The following is a 24,296-nucleotide window of genomic DNA, read 5'->3' on the forward strand; positions in this document are numbered from 1 at the left end:
TTTCTTCTTGAGGAAAAGAATAGGAAGTATAGTTAAAAGTATTAGTAGGATGATATTTTGAAGTAGGTATTGTAACTGATTTTATTATAGGAGTGTAACTAGGGTGTAACTAAACAAAACTAATAGCACAAGAAAAAAAGTATGATAGCTTAGTTGAATGAAAAAAGAAGAACCTGTTTAAAATTTCTGGAAAATGTTTTGATCAAAAAAATAAGACTCTGATTTTGGTAGCAAACTGGAAACTTTGTAAAGTATGAAAGCTACAGTACCAAATTCCCATTAGTAGAAAATTATATACATATTTAGCACATTAAAATACCAGAGCAGGTCAGCCAGATCTTATGGATTGTATAATTGATGATCAGTGCTTCATTAATTAAATTACTCATGTAAAAACAATTCCAAATAGGAAGCAAATATAATCTATTAAAGGGATTTTATTTTCTTAGTTATCTTGAACTCTGAGGATGGGGATAATCATTTGCAGGGGAGAGATATGAATGATTGTAATATTGAAAAAGAGGATATACCTAGTCTGGTTAAAAGAATAGTTACTTTTGTGATTTTTTAAAAAGATTTTATTTGTTTATTTATTTGTCAGAGAGAGCGAGCATGCACAGCAGGCAGAGTGGCAGGCAGAGGTAGAGAGAGAAGCAGATTCCCTGACGTGCAAGGAGCCCCATGTGGGACTTGATCCCAGAACTCTGGGATCATGACCCGACCGGAAGGCAGCGGCTTAACTGACTGAGCCACCCAGGCGTCCCTACTTTTGTGATATTTTGAAAATGGTTTTTGACTAGTTGATAATATTTTCTAGATTGGTTTTCTTTAGCGCTAAAAGGAAATGTTAGTAAATAACTTACATTATTCTAAAATAGTCTAGAAGAAACTGAGAAGTTCATTTAAACATTTTAAATTCCATTCTGCCTCATTTTTAAAAATCTTTGCTTGCTTTACTACCTCAAAAAATAAAGAATAGTATAGTATAGCTATTCTTGTCTCTCTTCACAGAAAAACACTGTAAAACTTAAAATTCATTTATAATTCTTTTAAAGGCAATACCAAATGCAGACTGAAGTCTACTGGCTCATACATTTAATACAAGTATAATCAGAACAATTTAAAACACTCCCGTTTACTTATCATAAGACATGTGGAACTTGAGACTACAATATACTGAGTTGTTTGAAAATATTATGGCTCATAGGTTTTTAATGCAGGTTTATAAGGATTGTTAATATATATAGATTAGTTTAGAATCAGTTAATCTGAACTTAGTTTTGTTTTGTTTTTTAAAGATTTTATTTATTTGTCAGAGAGAGTGAGCACAGGCAGACAGAGTGGCAGGCAGAGGCAGAGGGAGAAGCAGGCTGCCTGCTGAGCAAGGAGCCCAATGTGGGACTCGATCCCAGGACGCTGGGATCATGACCTGAGCCGAAGGCAGCGGCTTAACCAACTGAGCCACCCAGGCGTCCCGAACTTAATTTTGTTTTAATTTAAAGAATAAAATGAGTTTTAAAAAAGATATTATTTTTAAGTAATCTCTACACCCAACATGGGGCTTGAACTTACAACTCCAAGATCAAGAGTCCCATGTTCTACCGACTGAGCCAGCCAGGCACCCCGTAAAGAATAAAACACATTTTTAAAAAGTTAAAATCTGAATAAATTTTCATTCTTCTGACATCTAGAACATATACAGATAAATAAATGTTGCTATGACTTATCCTGATGTATTTCCTTTTAGGTAGTGAATTAGGATCAGGTTCATTTCTTGTGGTGCTATACATTTTTAACTTAAATTCCAAATATATATATATAGGCTTTGGAGAAGAAGCTGACTGGGAAGAAAAGGAAAGAAATATTTATAAGATGTCTACAGTGGTTTTTATTTGGTGAATTGGTGGACATGAGATCCATTTAGAACAGAATTTCCTTTTGTACATCTAGGAAATGCTTCCTGGAATGCTCCTACATTATAACTTAGATTATATTAGGCTAAAAAATGTTCATAATTATATTTAGTGACCTGTTATATCAGTTCTCTGCATGTTTACATCGAAGTTTTTCTTCTTTTATTCCTGTATACCCATATGTATATGTCTATACCAGAAACAATGTTCATGATGAAATCCAGGCAGGAGTATTAAAATTACATGGTGGTGTATATTCAGCCATCTTATTTTATGCATAAAATAATTTCTCATCTTGTTAGTCGTAAATGTCTTTTATAGACAGAGAAAATCTACATTTTCCTCAGAGCTTATGAGTAATAGTAATCCTCTCAAATTTTATAGGAAGAACCAAATATGTTTGAGACTTCAAGTGTGTTCATCTAAAGTTATAAATTGCTTTTTTAAAACAATAGATTGCATTTTGATGATAATTGGATATCAGAAATCATAAAGAGTCTTTGAGGAATAGCAGTTAAGTATGAATGAAGGGTGGTCTTGACTGGCAGGCTGGAAATACCTTTGCCAGTGGCCGCAGAGCCCACCAGCTCTGGAGACCTGCTAGATAGACAGAGGTGCTGAGCTGGGGCTGGAAGGGAGTCTCTGGGATTCCTTACTAAGACTTGAAAATGCAGTCTTTACGTTTACTCTTAAAAAACCATATGTATGTACATATATATAAAGTACATACAAATTTTAAAAGGCTATTATAGGTTACCATTTAAAAAGGAGTAAGTTTAAAAAAGCAAAAATAAAAAGTAGTAAGTTTATACCAATGCAGTCAATAGTAGATAAGTTTTGATAGAAATCTTAAGGCTTAGCTGAGAAGATTGAGCTGTTTAGGATCTGCTTCTTCATCTTGCACCTTAACTTGCTGTACCTATCCTCTTAAACTTTGGCTTTAATTTATGATAACACACCAGTAAATAGTTTGCATTTCTTATGTGCAAGGGTACCGTTTTCAGCATGTTTCTTTCCTTCAAGGGGTTAATATGTACTTATATATAATATAAATCATATTGAAAATATAAAGCAGTATGGGGGCACCTGGGTGGCTCAGTGGGTTAAAGCCTCTGCCTTCGGCTCAGGTCATGATCTCAGGGTCCTGGGATCGAGCCCCACATTGGGCTCTCTGCTCGGCGGGGAGCCTGCTTCCTCCTCTCTCTCTGCCTGCCTCTCTGCCTACTTGTGATCTCTCTGTGACAAATAGGTAAATAAAATCTTAAAAAAAAAAGAAAATATAAAGCAGTATAGAACCAATAGGGTGTTACTTATAAATTCAAAGACATTTTCAGAAGAAGAAAGTTCAGTTTACAGGATTAGGGAATGTTTAGAGAAAGGAAGGGGGACAGATGGTAGGGTTTGGATGGGCAGTTAGGAGGTAAGTGAAAGGTATTGTAGGCTGAGGGAAATATAATTAGTAGTGGGAATATTCCAGTTCAAGGCTCATTTAGAAGATACTGAGTAAATGAGACCGTGACAGGGCATTCCATTAGGAGTTGTGACTAGATTGTGATTTAAACCAAGATTTAGTGATTAGGCGTGTAAGAAGCAAAATGGTTTGGAAGGTTTTGAGTAGAAAGTACTATGTAATTAGTTTCTCAGGAGATAGTGGATGATTGTAGGGGAAGGGATGAAGCAAGACTAGCTGTTGTAGTATGAGTTTAGACATGACTTAAGCAAAACAAGGTAGAAATGATAGGAACAGAGGGGGCTGATATAAGCAATACTACTATACATGCTCTAACAATCTTTGACATGACAAATTCGGGGGAGAGGCATAGTTAGCTAAGATACCACTCGTTTTTTTTGTTTTTTTTGTTTTTTTTTTTTTTTACCGTAAGTGATGGTCATAATATCATATAGTGATTGGAGGAAGGCAAGACTGTTTTGGGAAGCAGGTAAGTTTGGTAGTAGGTGTGTTGATTTTGAGTTGAAGCAGAACATCTAAGGAGAAATATTTAAGCATTTAAAGATGCACAAATATATAGCCAGGATCCCATCACAAAGGAGATGTCATACTCAAATTAGGATAATTTAAAAGATGTCTTACAGAATGACTAGTTATAAATATATGGGCAAGAGTGGGGAGAGCATAAGAAATAGAGCAGAAGCGGCGGCAGCAGCGCTGTTTCTGTCCTTTGGCCGGAGGCCCAAAGGGAGACAATTGTTGCTGGAACCCAGAAGAAGAGAGCCCTGGAAAGAGGGTCACCTTGGGAGAATCTGGGACCTTTGAGCAAAGGATGCAGCTGGCTTGAGGATGATGCCACAGAGAGGAGCAAGGGAATAAGGACTCTGATTTTCTTCTCCTTCTTCCCTCTAATCCCCTACCAAGGCTTTCCATTGACCCAGTGCAAAGAGAGGAATATTGATGGTTACTTAGTTGTGGCTTCAGATTCCTACTTTATTACTTACCTATCAGTATTTAACGCTTTCAGAGTCTCTTTCGTTGTCATAAACTAGTAACTCAAGGTCGTGAGGACTACATAAAATAAAGATATAAAGTACAGTGCTTTTGATGTAGTAAGTGTTCCGTAAGTATCCCCTTAACTTCATTAGAACCTTTCCTTATGCCTTCAAATATGGAGAAGGTTAAAACAGAACATTTGTTTGCTTCTCTGTTGTATTTTTCTCTTTCCTTTCACTTCCACTTAAAAAAAAAATGCTCTATACCTTCAGTCTGTTCTTTTTCCTTGACTTATTGTGCTTTGGCACCTACCTTTAGCATTCTCCTGAAGTTCTTTGTTTATCAGATGTCAAAAGCCACTCCTCTGCTAAATTCCGTGACTCACGGAATCATCCAGAAGTAGATCCTTTCAATCTGGCCTTCTTATCTATTGAAACACTGTATTCTAGCTGCTTTCCTTATTGCCTCTTGCATGGACTGTGCTATTTATGCTTCTGAGCTTTTGCTCAAATACAGTTTCCTGTCAAGACTGTGATTAGGTTTTATCCATTTTTTTAAGGCCCCACTACACAAAACTCTCCACAGTGGTTATGGCCTACATTAAACTCTCCCATTCCTGATCCTCTGTGAGACCATCTGGACTAAGCCTCTTGACCGTGTACTTTCTCATACTGCTCTTGTGTGTATGCGAACTCCTTTTGTTTTCAGAGTGGATATATGAGTCTCTCAAAGACGGGGACCATACTTCTTAATTTTGTTGAACATAGTATATAATATAGTGTTTAACACATAACTGTTAGGAAATACAGATTGAAATAGATTTGAGTTTTGCCACAGTATGGCAGCATAATCAAGAATCATCTATGTAAAATCTAAATATATTTTCTTTTTTGTTAATATGCTGAACATTGAATACCTTAGGGTTATTTAAAATATAAAAAGGTAGTCATCCAAAAACATCAGTATGGCCATCCAAAATATATCAGAGCCATGATGTTGTGATATTAGATTAACTTCATCTTAAAGTCATAGTAGGTTTTAATCATTCATACTTATAGCTAAATTTGATTTTTTTCTTATAAGAAAATCAACACATGCTCATTGGAGAAATTGGGAAGTATTACAAAGAAAAACAAACAGTGAAAGTTGCTCATAATCCCTTACCAGCAAGGGAACTGCAAGTATTGTTTTTGATATTTCTTGCTGGCCTTTTTAAAATGTACATTTTAAGCAAAATTAACATTATGTTATATAATACAAGTAGATTTACTAATCTTTACTAATAGACATTGGCCGAAAGCAGTCTGGTAGCTTCCTACTTCTCTCTTCTGATTAGGAGTAGGACTTTGGTTCTTAACCAGGTATCAAAATATAAAAATTTGGTGTTAATAGTTAAAGAAATGATCAAGAAAACTTACCTTCTTTTTGTGATCAACAAAATTATGTTTAGAGATAGTTGAAAAGATAGACAGATGATAAGAATTTTTACAATTCAACAAGAAAGCACTGCCTTTTTTTTTTTAAGTAAATGAAAGTAGCTTTTTGAAATGCAATTAAAAAAAATAAAACCAGATTTCTGTCATGAAAAATAAGTTCAGGAGCCAGATTTCTATCTTGAAAAATCTCAAGACTAAGTTGACTTCATGATGAGCTGTGATAACTTTTGTATTTGTTATACCATCAGAAATCCTCCCTGTGGCACAAAAGGACTCTTTTAATTAGAAAATATTGTTGCCACAGGGAGGTAGAAGATCGACATGAAAAACTGGGGATCTGAAAAGGAGCCCCTATCCTAGGATTACCTGAAGGTGAAACAGATTGAGCCAGAAGGAAGACAATGCTGGTAGGTTGGTTTTTAATTTACTAAGAATGTTTACAATTTTACATTTAATTACAATTATTTCAACTACCTATTCCATATTTTTGCTTAAAGGGTGACAATGATTCCTCCCTTAGGAAGGAGAAATAATACAACAGTATCTTTCCTAGACAGTTTGTTATCTCTGTTAACCCCTGGCATGTTTCTAATATTTGTTTCTTTTTATAGATTAAGTTCTAGGGCTATTTCATGCCTCCACTTCCATGGAAGCTACTACTGACTGAACATCTTCAAGTCTTTTTTTTTTTTTTTCCCATTTCCCCATTTCTGTTATTTCTTCTTCTTAAATCTAAAGTTTTTCCTACATTTTTTAAAGAAGTGTTTTCTTTTAATTATCTATTTTTTTGAGCTTAGCCTAGTCACTAGTTTTCTAAAAAGGTAAAATGTGAATCTTAAGTTCATTTAGTTTTGATTCTAGAACTGTTTGAATTACAATTGTATTGTGATTTAGATGAGTTAGAAAGCATTATTAGAGAAAAGTTTTTAATATTTTCATAACTATATTTCATTTAGCCTAAGATACCATCTGTTGTAAGAAACATTTTTGGACCACTAAATGCAGTAAGTGCTGCCAGTTAGAAATTTTAGGACACCATCAATTGTAAGGTACATCCTGATTTCAGAGATGTTGAAATGTGAAAAAAAGTACATCTTAGAATTAATGAAATATGGTATGCAATTATGAGTCTTCCTGAAATTCCTATTTACTGGGAATTGGACATTAAAATACCAGGTTTATAAAAAATGGAGGTGAGTTGTGGTTGTAGAAGTCCCTGTATATGCTGAGTAAGGTCTCTAAACTCTTTACTGTCTTTTAACAGAGGGTGTTTAAGTGAAAAATCATTTAACTGTATTGTTTAAAAGTATACAAAGTAATTATAAGGTATTAAATTATGAAGAGTATAGAAAATGAAAAAGTGTTTTAGTAGACACATTACTTCTTCCATCAGTAGAGTTTTATCATAATTGTTACTTTTTAATCAGATTTTGTGATCCAAGAAGAAAATGAAATGAAGCTTCTGCTTTCTAAACTATAATTTTAAAACAGGATCCTTTAAGGACTCTTTAAAATAGCCATTGATTTTTAGTGCACTTGAATATATATTTTTTCAGATTGTCATGTGAAGGAAAAAGATAGTGGCCAAAAGTAAAAAATTACCCTGTCAGTTAATAAAGCAGAAACAAAAAGGAATGATTTTAAATGGTATTTGTATGCTTTAAGAATCATGTTTTATATATTAGGAAAGATAAGTATATCTAGAGAACAGATCAACTAAGGGTGTTTGCTTTTGGAAACTAGTAGCACTCATTCCTTTGTGCTCAGACTTTTAGTTTTTATTTTTATTTGTTTTTTAAAGGATTTTATTTATTTATTTAAGAGAGAGAGAGAGAGGAAGCACTCGCCCTCTAGCAGGGGGAGGGGCAAAGGGAAGGGGACAAAGAGAAAATCTCAATCTCATGACCCTGAAATCACGACTTGAGCTAAATCAAGTGTTGGTTGCTCAACCGACTGAGCTGCCCAGTCGTCCCAGACTTTTTAATTTTTAAAACACTAGTTAATTTCCAATTTCACTAATAATGTGTCTATGTAATTTTTATTCATTTATTTTTTTAAAAAAGATTTTATTTATTTGACAGAGAAAGAGAGAGAGCAAGCAGGAGGAGAGGCCCGCCGAGGGAGAGGGAGAAGCAGGCTCCCTGCTGAGCAGAGAGCCCAATGTGGGACTTGATCCCAGGACGCTGGGATCATGACCTGAGCCAAAGGCAGAGGCTTAACCAACTGAGGCACCCAGGCAGCTCTAGCTGAAGGTTCTTAAATGTAGGAATGCTTTAAAACACATTTCTAGGTAAATTATCCATCCATTCATCCTCTACCAGCTCTTACCGAGGGCTGCAGCATGTCAGGCTCAGAGCCGAGTGTCTTAGGGTAAACAAGACCCTCTCTTTCCTCTCACCAGGCTTTCAGCTATGTGGAGAAATGAACAATTAAACATGTTATTATAATCAAATGGGATGAGTGTTATGATAGGATTAATGAAAGGTTTAGGGAGTATACAGCTGGGGAATGCCTAGGAGGGCAGAGAATGCCTGCCTGAGGAAGTAGCATTTGAACAGATTTGAAGGGTTTGAAGTAATTAGCCAAGCAGAGTACAGCATGGTAGGAAGTCTGGAGGAAGGAGAACATGGCCTAGTTGAGTTGTAGAAGGGAATTCAGTATGGCTGGAATATGGATTATGAAAAGGAAAGGGGATTAAAATGAAGCTAAAGAGGTAAAGTCTTACTGCTGAGGACTTTGTAAGGTTTGTATCTGTTTGGCCTTATCTAAAGGGCAATGGGAAGCCTTTAAGAGTTTTTAACGAAGTGTGTTTCTTATACAAATTTAGTTGTTTCCCAAATAGTACTGTAAATGAAAACTAAAACAGACAAGCAAAGCGTTACCTAAAATAAAGTCTGAACTCCTTAGCTTCTCATTCAGAGCTCCCTAGTAGCTAGTAAACTGTTTTTATTCACCTTCCACTAAATTGTGTGCTTGTGTAGGTCTGTGTTATAGGTTTGCTCATGCCCAAACTAAGCTAAAAATTATAGAGATTAAGGTAGTTGCATGGCTAGCCTTTCTTTTCAGAATTCAAAGCTGGGTGCCTTGGTATAATTCTGTTTCAGGAGAAGGAGTCATTGTCCCTTACGCATCTTCGATGCCTAATTGTGAACTGGGAAAGAGACCTATGACTTTTCTTAGGTTCATGAAAGGGCATCATTTAAATGAGGTCAAGAACATTTTCAACACAGCTATTAACTTTTGTAGAGTTTTTTTCATCTTTTTGTGTCATGGGCCTCTTTGATCATATGGTGAATTCAGCCTGTGGGTCTTCTCACAACAATTTTTTTAAATATAGAAAATACAATATTTAGGATTATAGAGGAACCAAATACATTGAAACATAGCTTTTAGATTATTTTTAATTATGATGTATTAATGCATATGCTTCTTTAATAATGCATTAAACAATGAGAGATAGTGGCAGATTTAACTTATGCCTATAATTTCATAGTAGTGATGACCATAAATTATATTTTGAGGTATCTGTAGCAACTATAATATGAACATATTTATGTTTCTACTGGTTATGATGTCATAGATGTTGCCAAAACTACTGTGATTTCTGCCTTTATTTAAAATTAAAGTGCTTAATTTCAATTAGAATCTAAAAAACCGTTTTTCTAGGTCTCATCCATATATTATTTTAGCTGTCATCCACCTTTTTCTCATACTTACCTACTCTATATTCTTCCCTATTGCTATTCTTTTTTTCCTAATAACTCAATGAAGGGATCTGAAAGCCATTTTATTTAAATAATTTATTTTTTTAAAAAGATTTTATTTATTTAACAGAGATCACAAGTAGAGAGCAGACAGAGAGGAGGAAGCAGGCTCCCTGCTGAGCCAAGAGCCTGATGTGGGGCTCTATCTCAGGGTCCTGGGATCTCGACCCAAGCTGAAGGCAGAGGCTTTAACCCACTGAGCCACAGGGCACCCCCTAAAAGCCATTTTTAATGTTGCTAATTGAATACACTTTTATGATCCCTGCTAAGGAAAAAAAAAGGCCCTTGACTATGTAGTGGTAATTTTTTATGTCCCTTAATTGATTGACCTAATTTTCTTTATCCTGAGACACTTTGATATTTGAACATTTAGTATATTTCTTTAAAGCCTCATTTAATATTTAATGACCTGTTCGTGTTTTGAGATCCCTCTATTTCCATGACAAAGATTTCTGTGGCCAGTGGTTCTCAAACTTGAACATACATCATAATTTTCTGGAGCACTTGTTAAAAGACAGATTGCTAGCCGTACCTCCAGAACTTCTGACCCAATGGATCTGGGATGGGACTTGAAAATTTATATTTTTAACAAGTTCCCAAGTGATACTGTTGGCACAAGCTCACTTTGAGAACCATTATCTAGACTATTAGGAATGACAGCACTGCAAGAGAGCTTCTGCCATCATGAAAACCCAGTTAATACAGTAGCTTCTTGTGATACTGAGTTATACCCATCACAAAATATTGTTATTGGGGGTGAAAAGATACTAAAATTTTTTTAGGTTTATATGAGATGATGTAACAAATTACTATTAATTAATTCATCAATAAATATTCATTGAGCATCTACTATATGCCAAGAAGTATTTTAGGCGTGGGCTAGAGGGGTAGAAGTGACAGGCAACGTACGTACATTCATGGTGCTTCGAATATAGCAGAGGAAACATATAAACTTGCCATATTGTAAAATTGCTCTGTCACAAATCAGATCACATAAATTAACACCTCCTGAAATTGTTCTTTAGATAAAGTTAATATTTGCCATTAAGCTAAGACCATTTCTTTTCAAACATTTGAAGCAGCAGATAAATTCTCCCCCTTCCTCCTTCATATGACAGTTATTAAGTACACTTGAGACACTGGTAAGCGTAACATTTATCATGTACAAAGTACTTGTTATATACAAACAGTGTCATGGCTCCTAGGAATAAGTGATTCGAAGTTGAATAAAACATGGGGCTTGGCCGCAAAGAAGCTTACCAACTAAATTGAGGAAAACAAGCATTCAAGGATATAATACTGTGGAGTACGGAGGGTTGAGGAAAGGTGAGGAAAGACAAAGAATCACCAAGTATAGTAGCTAATTTAAAGTTCCAGATTGCATTATTGCTATGTGGTGGGTCATTTTAAATTTCATCATAAGGGCATAGTTGACAGTTAAGGCCTCTGGGTTTAGGGGCAGAGGAGCAAGTCAAATGGAATTAAGCATTTCTAAATGTCATCATTTTAATTTTTTCATGTACTGGAAACTACTCATGAGGACTTCTTTTTCCCATTCACAAAAAAAGTTGGGACAGTGCAAAAAATGCAACCTATTTACAGCACTTAATTATCCGTTGGGGGTGGGATTAGGAAATGAGATAGGATAATTGTTATTTTCGAAATTTTTTATGTTTCTGTAATTTTTTTCATTGAGTATATATATATTAGGGAAGAAGGAATACAATCAATTTCATCTCTTTCACATAGGCATTATTAAGACAGAATGACAGTTTTTATAACAGATAACCCTTATTCTCCTAGTTTAAGGTTAGTGTTTGATCGTAATTGGATGTTTGATTTCTTTTCACTTTGTTTTTTAAAGGTTTATTTATTTATTTGGAAGTGAGAGAGAGCGAGAGCTGGAGCGATTGGCGGCGGGGGGCAGAGGGAGAGAATCTTTTAAGCAGACTTCCTGCTGAGTGAGGAACCCCAGGCAGGGTTCGATCTCACTACCCATGAAATCATGATGTGAGCTAAAACCAAGACTCAGTTGCCTAACCAACTGAGCAAGCCAGTGCTCCTCTTTTCACTTTGTAAATTAGCCAAGATACTATGCTCCTTGAATGAACAATTTTAAAATTTAACAGAAAATATTTTTCATATATTTTATATTAGAGGGTGGTGATAATAAGTAGTTATTCTCCAGAATAACTTATTTATTATTTTATTATTATTATTACCTATTTTTAAGAATATATTTGAACAAAATGAATTCTTTGTTAGCCAGAACTTGGGAGACATTTTCTTATTACTAGATGACCTTGCAAAAGATTACTCTAGAAAGTTTTACATCAAAAAGAAAGGAGTTATGTCTCTAACTTCGTTAGCAAAAAGGTACTTCTTATTGTACATGACATTTGACAAGACTTTTAGGAAAATCTAAATCCTTTTTCTTCTATGACACCTTTTTTATGCTACTTAATTCTCAGAAAATAAATATTTAGAATAGTAAGTTAGAATGAAAAAATTCTTTTCAAGAGGAAATGAAAGATTTTGTCCAAGAGGAAAAAGAAATCAAAAGGTACTGATTTCTTTTTGACATTTGCTTTCTTGAACAAACTTGAAAATCCTTTTTTCCCCCTTCTTCTCTAGAGACATTTTTCTACAGTTAACATCTATTTGGACTTACAATATTAAGTTTTAGCTATTTAGTTTGAAAAAAAAAAATGAGGTGAGCAGAATCACATTTGTTTTTAATTTCTTTGCTACCATTACATGCCTGATTAGGAGGCTCTCAGAAGTGCCAGTTATCTACTTGAGACAAGAAGACACCAAATATTTTGTCTGGGTTTCATCTGTAGTCCTATATTCTGGGAGGAGAAGCCTCCACAAAAAAAAGAAAGAACTTTTGGGAAACTTATCCTTGGGAATAAAAGTCAAGAGTAGAAGCCAGTGCATTCAGCTTGCATCTCACCAAGGGAGTCAGAAACCAGAGACTTGAAACCATAAAGGTCATAAAACCCTACTTTAATTTTGTCACCTTCTGTTTTTCAATAGTAATTAATAGCAAGCACTTTAATAGAAAGACTCCCTGTATATTTGTTTTTGGGGGCCCCAAGAAATGGGGGGGGTTAATGAGAGATGAGTTTAATTCTGCAGCTAGTCTTAGGGGAAACAGAATTCCAAAAGACAGAATGAATAGCTGAAAGAAGAAGAAAGCAGGCTGAAATCTTGTACTTCCCAAAGGAAGGAAGTAAAAGAGCATGAGGAGCCGCCCTGGCTCTGAGACCACTTGCGGAGTTACCTGAGACTCCCTGTGCTATGCAGAGCATTTGTGTGTCTGTCGGGGGGCTAGAACAAGAAACTAGGTAAGACCGTAACTGTAAAGGAGCTTGCCCTTTATTAGGGAAAATATGTAAGAAAACAACTTTTTATAACCTAAGGTTCAAAAAAAAAATCAGTATTATGAGAATGAGGGGGAGAGAGCGATTAGCTGTTATAATGGAAATTTCATAATTTAGCTGAACCTGGGAGAATAAAATTTCATTTGAAAAGTGTTACAGAACAAAAAATTCAATGACACTTGTTAAAGCATGGTAAGGAAGACTTTATTCAAAGGGGAACTACTGTGATAGGGATAGAGACCGCTGTGATGGGATTTTGCAGTGAGGGATAGAGAGTGGGCTCAGGTCAGAATACAGCATAAGCCAAGTGGGAATTTATAGCTAAACAGCAGGATGGGGGTCAGTGGATGGAAAATTACTAAGAGGAAATATCAGGAACGGAGGAGTGGAGGTTTTGGCCTAAACAGATTCTTGCTGAAGACAGGCCAGGGTGTTCCCACATCACCTGGGGGTGGGGGAGGATGAGGAACACTATCAAATATGTAGAGTGATCAGATAACAGAGGATGGGGGATGCTAAACTGACTTAGCAAAGTTCTTGCGAAAATGGGATTTTACAAGGTAATACACAGATGGACCTAGGAGATGGTTTAGGAGCCTGACTAAAGTTTGGTAGACAAAGAATCTTTGTCCAGTAGCAAAGGATTTTTTGGTTGAGAAGTCATCATTTATACCTTTTTCTCCCTCACCTTCTAGTCCAATACCAAATCATGTCAGTTTTGCCTCCAAAATATATCTTGACTCTACCAATTTCTTTCTTCCTTCATTGTTACTAGCCTAGATCAATCTGTAGTTATTTTTTATTTTTGAGTTACTATCATGGCCATTGGCTTTCTAACTTCTTGTTTTCATTCTTGGCCTTTTTCCCTTTCACTCTAAGCAATCTATGCTTTAGATAGTAACCAAAGTGATTTTTTAAAAATATTTTTATAAATGTAATCATTACATTCCCTTCCCTAAACCCTTTCAGTGGGTTCTAATTGCACTTAGGATAATATTCATAATTTTTAACATGGCCTTTAAGACACTAAATAATTTGGCTCCTCTCACTCATCGAGATAACAATAGCAACAAAAACAAAACCCTAACATTTCAATTTTCTTTACTATATTGCCAGGAATAGTTCTTAGGGCTTCACATATTAATATATTTAATATTCTTAACAACCCTAGGCTGAATAACTTTTCCAAGACTAGACAGCTATTTAAGTGGTGGAGCAAGGATTTAAATTTAGATGGTGGGGCGCCTGGGTGGCTCAGTGGGTTAAAGCTTCTGCCTTTGGCTCAGGTCATGAACTCAGGGTCCTGGGATCGAGCCCCGCATCGGGCTCTCTGCTCAGTGGGAGCCTGCTTCCCCCATCTCTCTGCCTGCCTCTCTGCCTACTTGTGATCCCTATCTGTCAAGTAAATAAATAAAATCTTTAAAAAATAAAATAAAATAAAATGGTAAGTAGGGCTCCAGAGTCCAAACTCTGAAGCATTTTACTCTGAAGCATTTTACACCCCTCTCACCTCAGTATACACACACACACACACACACACACACACACACACACACACACTGTTGTCTTTTTACATTTCCATGAAATGCAATGCAAATTTCCATGAACTGCATTTACCTTCACAGGGTGCTCACATGTACTGTTTGCTTTCCAGTTTTTCAGTTTCTTACTCCTGGTCATCCTTTAGATCGCAGTTTAAATGTCACTTTCTCAGAGAGATTGCCTTTAGCTGATACTCGTCAATCTCAGTTAGGATTGTTCTGTCATTTTTGTCATAGCCCCCCATTTTTCTTTTTTGGGTAGGACCTACAACTTGTGATATAGTAAACTCCCACGGTGAGGTGGTAAATAATTCCCAGAACCTCAGATCACATAAAATAGGGCATTATTGTGAGTTTAATAGAATGACCTGAGACAATGTGTATGGAGGAAGATGTGTGTGGAACGGGTTCCAGGACTCAGACCTAAGACATCTCAATCAGTCTAAGGTCTGGGTGTGGTTTGGTGCCACCTGGTGGGTAGTTGTGTATTCCAGGGACAGTGGTTTGAGGATGGAGTGGAAGATGGGAACCAAGCAACACCAGTTAACTTACCTGAATTCATGCATTCATGATGTTCTGTTCTATTCTATTTATATTTATTAAATGTTTCCACATTATGATGCTTCATAAAACCAGAGACTTTATCCTTTGTACTTACTGGTATTGGTCAGAGCTAGGCACCAAATAAGTTTTCCATAAATTATTTGTTGATTGAATGAGTGAGTGAATGAGAAGATGTCATGAGCCAGGACAGAATGCCAGGAATTTTGTATTTCATTTAGAGATTAACAAGCAATATAGTTTAACTAGAGATTAGGCTTTGTAGAGGCATATGGTAGAGACAGGAGGTAAGGCTAGAAAGGGTGGAACCAGATTGTGGTGGCCCTTGAATAAAATAGTTAGGAACTGTGTGAAATGTGATGTGGAGAAGATGAAAAGTGAAAAGGACATTTATTTTAAGCAACCAGAACATACTAAAATAATAGAAATAGAAGGAATAGCTTCCAAAATACTAAGTTGGGGGTAGGGAATAAATTAAACTTGACAATCCAATAAAAGGCAACAAAGGAGAAAAAATGGAAATACAAATCATAAATCAAGATAGTAGAAATAAGTCCAAAACACCAGAAATTATATTAAAATAATCTGTCGTGATCTTAACATGAGTCTGTGTTATTTTTAACAGATATACGAAACAAAATGGTATAAAAAGGGTGTAGAGCAATATATTCATCTGAAAAATACTGACCAAAGGAAGCCGGGGTAATAACATAGACTTTAGGCTAAAAATTTTTAATTGGGACAGGGACTCTTTAAACTGCTAAAAGGAATAACCCAGAAAACATAATCATCATAAACTTATATGCATCTAACAACATAGCCTTGAAATATCACTTAAAACTTTTAAAATTACAAAGAGTAGTGGACATGCCTACAAAACAATGAGACTTTAACACACCTCTCCCAAAATTTAAAAATGAAATAGATACAAAATTTAAAATGGGATCAAAGAATTGAACCTCAGGACTGACAGACTTCATAAACTAGAGATTTATAGAATTGTTCCTAACCTAATAAAATAACAACCCTGTACAATTTTTTTCAGTTGCATATAGGTCAGCTTTTAACTGTGTGCTAGGTCATAGAGGAATCTCAACAATATTCAGAAAATATGTATCAATCAAAATGTATCCTTTCGTCATAATACAATAAAACTAGAAATCAGCAATGAGGTAAAAATCAAAATACTTTATATTGGTTCACTGATGGATAGAAGAGAAAATGAAAATTATAAAATATTTGCAACTAAGTAACTATGAAAGCATTGCATATAAAAATTTGAGATTTGATTTAAGTAGAACCCATTGGAAAATTTAGTAGCTCTAAATGCATTTATTGGTAAATATGAAAGATATAATGAATACATGTTCATCTAGATGGTAATAAAGGACCAACAGAATAAATCTAAATTAAGTAGAAGAAATTATAAAGATAAAAAAGTAAATATTAATGAAATAGAAAAGAAAATAGATAATAAAAATCTTAAAACCTAAAAAATGGATGTAAAGGCAGATCAAAGAAAATGAGCCCTGTAAAGAACAAAAATAAGGCCAATAGATTAGAGTTTGAAAATTATAAGAAAATACTATGAACAACCTGTTGGCAAGGAATTTGAAAACCTATGAACAATTAAAATTATATATATGTATATGTAAGTATATATACAGTTGACTCAAAATGGAAATAGAAACGTTCAAGTCAACTTTTGAGTTCTTTAATTTTACATATGCATTCCGTCATTCAAGTAAAATCCATCAGACCCAGGCTTATTAATAAAATTTCAAGGGATACATACGTAAGCCCTATTATGTACAAACTATAATGGAAACAGTGAAAGAGGGAAAGCTTTCCACCTCATTTTATGAAGGTAGTAAACCTTAACTTTAAAATGGACCCAGCATTAAAAAAATAAGTTTCTTGCAGAATTTATGTATGATCATAGCTACATATATTCTAAATAAATCATAGTAAATCTAGCACTGATTAAAAAATACATAATGACTAAATACATACTAGGAAGGCAAAGAGGGCTATTAGAAAATCTTTAATATAATTTGCCATATGAATAGATTAAAAGAGAAAACCTGTATAATCCCAGTAGATCAAAAAAACATTTGTTAAAATTCACTATCCTCTGAGACTTTTAATCTGGATTGGGACTTGATAAGGTGTCTATGTTAAAAATTTATGGCAACTGTCGTGATTAATAGGGAAATAAGGTGCCAGCTGTCATCTTTACTAAGAAGCATTATTTCTGGGGGTTCTAGCAAATGCAAGTAAGAAAAAGAAATAAAAGGCATAAAGATCAAAATGGAAGAAACCAAATTGGCATTTACAAATGGTTTAATTAACACATAAATTTTAAGAATTTATATAGATTTTAAACCGTTTAGAGGGTTCCATCACAGTTGCTCTATACAAGAATGATAATCAGAAAGTCATAAAGAAGGTGTGTGTTTGGGGTGCCTGGGTGGCTCAGTGGATTAAAGCCTCTGCCTTTGGCTCAGGTGATGATCCCAGTGTCCTGGGATCGAGCCCCATGTTGGGCTCTCTGCTCAACAGAGAGCCTGTTTCCTCCCCCCAACCCCCGCCTGCCTCTCTGCCTACTTGTGATCCCTGTCTGTCAAATAAATAAATAAAATCTTAAAAAAAAAAAGATGGTGTGTGTTTGCATGCACACGTGCACGTGCACACACACACAATGGAATATTACTCAGCCATAAAAACAGAATGAAATCTAGTTATTTGTGACAACATAGATGGACCCAGAGGGTATAATATGCTAAGTGAAATTAGAAGAGAAAGACAAATATATGGATTCACTTTTATATGTGGAATCTAAAAAAATAAAACAAATAAACAAAAACCAGAAACAGATCTATAAATACAGAGAACAAAGTGTTGGTTGCCAGAGGAGAGGGCTGTGGGGGGAATGGGCAAAGTAGGTGAAGAAGACCAAAAGGTAGAAATCTCCAGTTATAAAATAAAAGAATTCATGAGGATAATAAACACAGCACAGGGAATATAGTAAATAATATTGTAAAAATATTATCTGGTGACAAATGATAACAACACTTATCCTGGTGAGCACTGAGCAACATACAGAATTGTTGAATCACTATGTTTTACACCGAAGACTAATATAACATTGTGTGCCAGCCATACTTCAGTAATAAAGATTTTAAAATAAAAAATAACAATGAGATTAAAAAAGATCCCATTCATAATAGTAAAAAAATACATAAATAGGTATTTAGGAATAAGTCTATCAGTAATATGCAATACCTTTATGAAAATAATAATTTAACTTTGTTAAGGGGCATAAATATGTGAAGGAATATAAAACTTACTGAAGAGGAAATAGACCCAAACCATTTGATTCCTTTAATCTTTAACCCACAAAGAACATGGAGAGATGGACAAGGTAAAGCTGTTAATTCTTCTCCAATTAATCTATAAATTCAGTACAATTCCAGTCTAAAGGTCAAGAGGACTTGTTTCTGGAGGAATCTGATAAACTCTTAAAGATCCAAATATAGTCTAGACAATTCTGCAAAAGAACAAAGTATACGGTGTTTGCCCTCCTACCTATAAGGAATGATTCTGTAGCCCTAGAAAAATTTTAAATATGTTATTGACCCACAGACAGTTTATTAGGATAGAATAGAGACCTCAGGGACAGAGTAAACATGTATTTATACCTGGTTAGTAATAGACATAGATTTATAAGTCAGTGGGAAAGGACAGATTATTTAATAAATTGTATTAAGATAGTTGGCTTTTTATACAGAGAAAGGCTTAGATCCCTATTTCATACCCTCTTACATATTTTTTCAATTGATTTATCCCTTTCTATCCTCTTTATTTATAAACAGTCACATCTCCCTTGCTCATAAGCATCAAATTTAATTTGATTGATGCATATTTTTTACATATTGTATATATGCTATTCTATATATTTAAGATTCATATAAATGGTATTATGTATCTTACTATTTCCTACTATTTTATTAAGTACTGCTCTTAATAGCCACGCATGTGCTTTGTATATATGTAATATGCTGCTACTTATTGCTGCACAATGCTCCATGATAGGTATCCATCACACTTTACCTTTATACTTGCCCAATAATGGATACCCATCACTCATTACTTGTGTCAGCTATTGATGCATAACAATCCCCCCCAAATTTATTGGCTTGAAACAAGAACTAATTACTGGTTTTCCTGAGACTATGGATTAGCTATGTGGTTCTGCTGAGATGGGCTGGGCTTACTTCCCTATTTGTGGTCATCTGTAGATCAACTGGGAGCTTACTTGTCTCGGAGGACCTCAGCTGATCTAACTCAACCCTCCTCTCCTTTCCAGTTATCTTACATCTTTTTCTTTTCTTATAATGTTGGTCAAGAACTCCAGTATGTTGAAGAGTAGTGATACTAATTGGCATCCCTATTTTGTTCCTAATCTCGAAGGGAGGTATCTTAAGTTTCAACTTCAAGTTTAATGTTTGCTGTAGGTTTTAGTATATAAAGACGTCCCATCTCTGCTTTTGGTTTTATTTTTGTGTTAAGTTCTACTTAAGAATGGAGTCTTATTAGGTGCTTTTTCTGCATTTTTGGTAGGTCATAAGTTTTCTTCTTTAGTCTGTTAATATGGCCAGTTAATTGATGGATTCTCAGATGTTGAACTATCCTTGCATTTAAAAATACATGTTGCTCATCATTTTGCTTTGTATTCCTTTAAGTTTAGGACCTTTCATAAGTAATACGGAGAGGAGGCTTTGGACTACATTTAATTTCTTTACTACTTATTACTTATTTTTTCTTCTATAATTTACACAATTTCTTTATGCATTTCATCCACATTTAAACTTAATTAAGATATAATTGTTCATAATACTGATTTACTGTTTTTCTATCTATTGTGTCTATGGTTATTTCTCCACTTCTGTTTCATATTTGTACTTTGTTTTCTTGATAACTCTTGCTGAAGTCTATTTTATCAATCTTTTCAAAATCATCTTTTGGTTTTGTAAATCTGCACTATTTTTTAAAATTATACTTCTCAGGGCACCTGGGTGGCTTGGTTGGTTAAGCATGCAATTCTTGATGATCTCAGAGTTGTGAGATGGAGCCCTGCCTTGGCCTCTGTGCTGGGTGTGGAGCCTGCTTAAGATTCTCTCTCTCCCTACCACCACCACTACCACCGCCCCTCCCCGGCTCTCTCTTTAAAAACAAATTATTGTTCTCTATGTCATTTTTCCTATTCTTTATTATTTCTTTCCTTCTATTTCTTTGGTTTTGTTCTGTTGATTTGTCCATCTTTATGATTGAATGCTTATTTAGCTTGTTAATTTTGAAACTTTTTCATCTCCTGACCTCTAAGTTCTGTTTTAGCTGTGTCATACCTATCTGATATATTATATTTTAATTATAATTCATTTTTAAATATTTTTTAATTCCTTTATGATTTCCTTTTTATTCCAGGGACTATTTAACATACATTGTAAGGTGAAGCACATATTAATTTGACTACATCAAAACCTAAAATTTTTGTAAGACAAATGATACTATAGACCAAATTAAAAGTCAAACAGCAGGCTAGCAGAAGATATTTGCAACATATGTCTGAATTATTATCTAGAATATGTTAACATTTGACATATGAATAAGACAAAAAGTATCATAGAAAAATGACAGAGGATATGACTAAGCAATTTATAAGGGAAATATTAATAGCCAGTAAGTATATGAAAAAGTATCCTAAGTACTTATTAAGTATATGCAAATTAATTCAAGAATGATGGTTTTCTTGTCACCCAACAGACGGCAGAAATTTTAAAGTCTGATTATATCTTGTACTGACAAGAATTTGAGAAAAGTGGATACTCTTAACATATCACTGGTGGAATTTTGGACTTGCACAGCTACTTTGGAGAGAGTAACATTTAAATTAAAAATGCACTTATTCTATTATATAAAAATTCTATTTGTATGTCAAAATTTCTATTATATACTGTGGAAACACTCTAGCATACAGGTTTAAGAAAACATAGGAATTTTTTACAGCATTGTTCATGAAAGTGAAAAGTGGAAATACATTTATTTGTCAATCAGTAGGTAATTTGATGAATAAAATGAGGTAAATTGATGCACTGGAATAATGTGTAGCATCTAAAAAGCATATCTATGTTTATTTATACCAATATGGATAGCATGTAAATTTTGGAAGAAAAAAAGGAAATTTTAGAATGGCATATATAGAATAATGTCATTTGTGTACCCAAAGCATGCAAAAATAATAGTATATATATTATTCTGGGATACATGCATACACACACACACCTATAAATATATGCATACACAAAAACATAAAAATGTAAAAAATTGAAAGAATATGCATAAAACCTAAGATAGTGGTTTCTTTGGAGAGATGGAATGGTGAGTGAGACTGGGGGTAGTATTCAAAGATGTTATCTTCCCTTGTAATGTGTTATTTCTTAGGGGGGAAAAAACAACTTTAGGCATAAATAACAAAATGTTAACAGTTGTTGGTTCTATTTTTTATAGTTTCATGTATGTTTTAAATCCCCCTCAAAAATTGTATATATTATATATATAATATAAATAATATAATATATGATATATATAATATGTAATATAATAAATTGTATTATAGGGTGACTCAGTCAGTTGAGCCTCTGGCTCAGGTCATATTCTGGGATCGAGTCCCTGCATTGGGCTCCCTGCTCAGTGGGGAGCCTGCTTCTCCCTCTATAACCCCCTGTCTCCCCCCATGCTCTCTCTTGCTCTCTCTCTCTCAAATGGATGGATAAAAATCTTTTAAAAAAATTGTATAATAGATGAGTTCCTAAACTAGGATCATAGGTGACTCAGATTTGTAGCCTGGGATGATGGTAATGCTGTTGATAGAGAAAACAAAGGAGATTTGTAGATAAAAGACCTTTAGGTACCAGTGGTTTAGCCAAATAAAGATGTTTGTCATATAATTGGAAATTAGAACCTAGATCTAAAAAAATAATAGGTCAAGCCTGGAGGTACTGATTTTTGAATCAGTACAGAAACCCGGGTGGTGAATGGATAGTAAATTCTATTCTTGAGAGAGTGAAGAATGAAGAGAGAAGGTGGTTAAAGATCACACTATGGGAGTACACCACATTTAAGAGTTGTGTGGAAGTGGATGACATCAACTGAAGAGAAACAAATAGGAAATAAAAAACAAAGCCAGACAGTTTATTCTCATGAAAATCAAATGAAGGGAAATATTTCAGTAAGGGTTGGTTAATAATGTCATTTGTTAAGAGAAGTGGAGTCAGGTGAAGACTAAAAGGAGATAGATGGGTTTGGCAATTAAATTCTCAGTGTTGACCTCTGAGGAACTTTTTGGTAAGAAGAGTGCAGAAGCTATACTATAAGAGGGAAGAAATAGAGGGGAAGAAATTAATTAGAAATTAGTTAATCTGAATATTCCTTTAGGGATCAATCAAAATAGAATTTGACTTAAAGTGGTAACATAGTTGAGAACTCCACTGCAAATTTTTCATAAACATGCTAAATGTGAATCATATATTAGCTCTTGTAAAGGTTCACAAGAATTGAAAAAAAAATTTCCAGAGTAGTTAAGATACTATATATTCTCTAATGAGAATAAAGAACCAAAGCCCTTGAAATCACTTGTCATAAATGTTATCTAAAATATAGATATTGTTAACTAATATTTAAACTCATTTTGCTGGATATCGTGTACATATGGGTGCTTAATAAATGCTGTTTGGAAAGAGTTGTTTGTGTAATACCCATAAGAAAAGACTAGCTACAGTATCAGTTGACAGTCTTCTAGGAATGGCTGCTAAGAATCAGAAGCAATGTGTCACCTAGTGTAAACCAGAGTGAAGAGTCAACAAGCTCAAGGAGAGTCTGGCCCAGGAATAACTTAATAAGTAAAATGCAGAAAACATGAATATAAACCATACCATCAGTTTTTTTTTTAAAGATTTTATTTATTTATTTATTTATCTTTTAGAAAGAGGAAGAGTATGAGGGGGTGGGGGGAGGGGAGAGAGAATCTGAAGCTGACTGTGCACAGAGTGCAGAGCTTGACTTGGGGCCCCCTCTACTTGGGGCTTGATCTCATTACTGGGAGATCATGACCTGACCCAAAACCAGGTGTTGGATGTTTAACCGACTGACCTGCCCAGGCGCCCCCAAACTGCCAGTCTTAAAAATCGTACATACTGAGTCCTTACTCATTGTAGAGTTTTTGTAGTCCATAAATGCATATGGCAGGGTAACTCATGATAAAATAACTTTTAAGAGTCATGGATCTCTTCGAGAATCTAAAATAAGCCATGGCCCTTCTCTTTAGAAAAATGCAGAGTACTAACAAAATTTTGCCTTTGTGAACCCTTCATTAAAAATCTATGATTTATGAAGGCTTTTATGCATATAAGTAATTTTAACTTTCCTGGGTGGTAGTCCAAAAACATACACCCACTATTCCCTAATTTCATGTATAATCAATTTCATACATCATACTGTCTCTAAGAATTTCACCCTTAGTGGGAGTTCTGTGTGCATTAGGAAGGCTTAATTTTTTTCTTTTGTTACATAACTTAGTGCTACCAGGTATAAAAATAGATGCCTATGACAGAAACTTGCTCAAAGTAAGTGCTAGATAATTATTTGTTGAATAAATGAATGAATATGTGACTGTGGGTTCAAACACCTTCATTTTATTATTTTATTTTATTTAAGACTTTATTTATTTGTCAGAGAGCGATACAGAGAGAGAGGGAACACAAGCAGGGGGAGTGGGAGAGGGAAAAGCAGGCTTCCTGCTGAACGGGGACCTGATGTGGGGCTCTATCCCAGAGCTCTGGGATCATGACCTGAGCCGAAGGTAGATGCTTAATGACTGAGCCACCCAGGCACTCCCAAACATCTTCGTTTTAATAATAGTTTATAAAATCTGACTATTAAATAAAACAAGTCAGTAGTATAAAAAATTGTAAATAGATAATAAAATAGTAGCAGAAAACGTGAAATAATTCATCTTTTCTCTGTAAATCTGTAGATTCTACTTCTACATCTATTGTCTATCTTCCAAGGCTGATGAACGAAGATTTACTTAATGGTCCTAAGTCACTTGATTTCCAGTTTGTCCTTGATAGGCATGCTTTTTTTCCTTCCTTCCTTCCTTCCTTCCTTCCTTCCTTCCTTCCTTCCTTC

General features: G+C 34.6%; 1 protein-coding gene across 6 annotated transcripts in view; it reads left to right on the plus strand.

Annotated features, from left to right (window-relative positions):
- ELF2 (E74 like ETS transcription factor 2) overlaps nucleotides 1-24,296 on the plus strand; it is a 101,634-nt gene that overhangs the window by 50,071 nt on the left and 27,267 nt on the right. Inside the window, exon 2 of one of the 6 annotated variants that reach the window (XM_032857517.1) lies at nucleotides 6,100-6,202. The exons of 4 other annotated variants lie outside the window; for them this stretch is intronic. The gene's annotated coding sequence lies outside the window, so the exon portion shown is untranslated. Of the gene's footprint in view, nucleotides 1-6,080; nucleotides 6,203-24,296 lie in introns of those variants that run through there. One more of the 6 variants, XM_032857526.1, reaches the window with a different exon arrangement.

Source organism: Lontra canadensis, unplaced genomic scaffold (assembly GCF_010015895.1).
Source record: "Lontra canadensis isolate GAN:19392208 unplaced genomic scaffold, GSC_riverotter_1.0 scaffold1, whole genome shotgun sequence".
In the NCBI taxonomy this organism is placed as follows: domain Eukaryota; kingdom Metazoa; phylum Chordata; class Mammalia; order Carnivora; family Mustelidae; genus Lontra; species Lontra canadensis.